The sequence below is a fragment of the Saccopteryx bilineata genome, chromosome 8, assembly GCF_036850765.1.
Source record: "Saccopteryx bilineata isolate mSacBil1 chromosome 8, mSacBil1_pri_phased_curated, whole genome shotgun sequence".
Lineage (NCBI taxonomy): Eukaryota > Metazoa > Chordata > Mammalia > Chiroptera > Emballonuridae > Saccopteryx > Saccopteryx bilineata.
This window is the reverse complement of record NC_089497.1, coordinates 93,090-94,981: the sequence shown is the minus strand read 5'-3', so window position 1 is coordinate 94,981 and position 1,892 is coordinate 93,090. Positions and strand designations below refer to the sequence as shown.

Sequence of the window (1,892 nt, the reverse complement as noted above, 5' to 3'; positions counted from 1 at the left end):
AAAGCATTGACCTGGAATGCTGAGGTCACCAGTTAGAATTCCCAGGCTTGTCTGGTCAAGGTACACATGGGAGTTGATGCTTCTTGTTCCTCCCCCCTCCCTTTCCCCTTCTCTAAAATGAATAAATAATTTTTTTAAAAAAAGGAATTCCAGCTTAGATGTGCCTTAACATCTCTACTCCTCCATGTGGACTCCTATCTAGTCTGTTTATTTATCTATGTATGTATCATCTATCTATCTATCTATTTATCTATCTATCTATGTATCTATCTATCTATGTATCTATCTATGTATCTATCATCTATCTATCTATTTATCTATCTATCTATCTTTTATTACGGGGGAGAGCACAAATGCAGTTCCCCACTACCACAAGTTATGCAGTCGAGTTTCCTGCATGTGGAGAAATCACAGGGGTCAGCACATCTGGAGTGCAATGGATAAGTCTCACCCTGGGAAAACGACCTTCGTGATCATGGTGTCTCCCCTGCCAGGTAATCTTCTCCACGTGGGCCTCCTTAAGTAAGGATTATAATACCTCTATCACAAGGTGGTATGAGAACTAAACTTAGAATGCACTTAGTAAAGGCTGGCAACGCAGCAAGGTGAGACTATTGTTGTTATTGTTGTTTATGTATGAGTACGATGTATGCAAATGGTCAGAAATTACTGTCATAAATATCTATTGAAATACAAAGAGAAGTTATAGAAGAAGACACATGACACAGTGTCATGGATGACCTCCAGGATGGTGAACAGAATGAGGGGAGTTGGTCAACTTCATCTGTAGTATCTATATTTGAGTTTTTCTATAAATAGTAATTGAATTTACTAAGGATAAACCCAAAAATAATTTTAAAAGAATATAATAAAAAATACATTTTTAAAATGTTTTACTAAAGAAAAGACAGATCTTCCAGAACACACTGCACTTCACCAGCAGTGTCACCACAGTCGTACCTCGTGGACATCTTGGTTATGTGAATTGTTACGACCAGAATGCACCCATGTCATTTAAAAACAAATAGATGAAAACCCCGTCCCAGCACTCACAGAATCAAGCACCAGCTGGACAGTGCCAGCAGGATGTGCTACCGTGACAGCGGCCGTGGCCACAGGGTCAGCAGTGGCGGAGAACATCGAGAGGGGGTCGGTCCCGTCCAGCCCAGTGCTCAGCGGGTCCACCACGGAGCTGGAGGACAAGGAGGACGTGCAAGAGGTGCTTCCTTTCTGGCTCACTTTCTTCGTCTTTGACTCCATGACTTGTGGGGCGCCTTCACGGAGGTAAGTGGAAGTCTCCTCTGACTCTTGCCAGGGAGACACTTGAAGAGGTTTTCCCTTGTTCTGTGAGTTGACTATTTCTTTGAGATGGGCTCTTATTTTGTGAAAAATTGACATGACTTAGACCACTAAATGGTCTAAGGAAAAAAAGGGGGAAGTTAGGGTCAAAAAGGAAGAGACAAGGCCATTATGGTTAGAAAGGGTGATGTAATTAATTAATACATTCTTGTGGGGCCTTCTTATAGTGCTGTCTCTGAACAAGCAGCAGCCACCTCACCAGGAAGCTTCTAAAAGGTGCAGAACCTCAGGCCCACCAGACCGTCTACATCAGAATTTGCACCTCACAGCAATGGTCTCAGTAGGTAATGAACCAGGACACATAAGCTCCCGGGGTCATCATACTCTGAGGACAGTGTCAGCAGCTCAGCACAGCCACCTCACCACTGCAGAGCAGTGAATGCCATCTCCTTCCTTTTAGGAGAACGTCTCCCAGTGCCGCAGCCTGGAGTGAGGACAGAGGACAATATTGGGGTATGAAGCCATGTTTTTGTTCCTACTGGCCCCTGGACCAGGTGTAACCCTCTGAGCTAAAAGGATCCAACCAGTCTCTC

At 43.9% G+C, this 1,892-nt stretch overlaps 1 non-coding gene across 1 annotated transcript; it reads right to left on the bottom strand.

Moving 5' to 3' along the window:
- Positions 1–338: 338 nt before the first annotated feature.
- LOC136312289 (U1 spliceosomal RNA) lies at positions 339–502 on the bottom strand. Its single transcript, XR_010726920.1, has one exon. It is a non-coding gene; the product is annotated as a U1 spliceosomal RNA (small nuclear RNA).
- Positions 503–1,892: the final 1,390 nt, after the last annotated feature.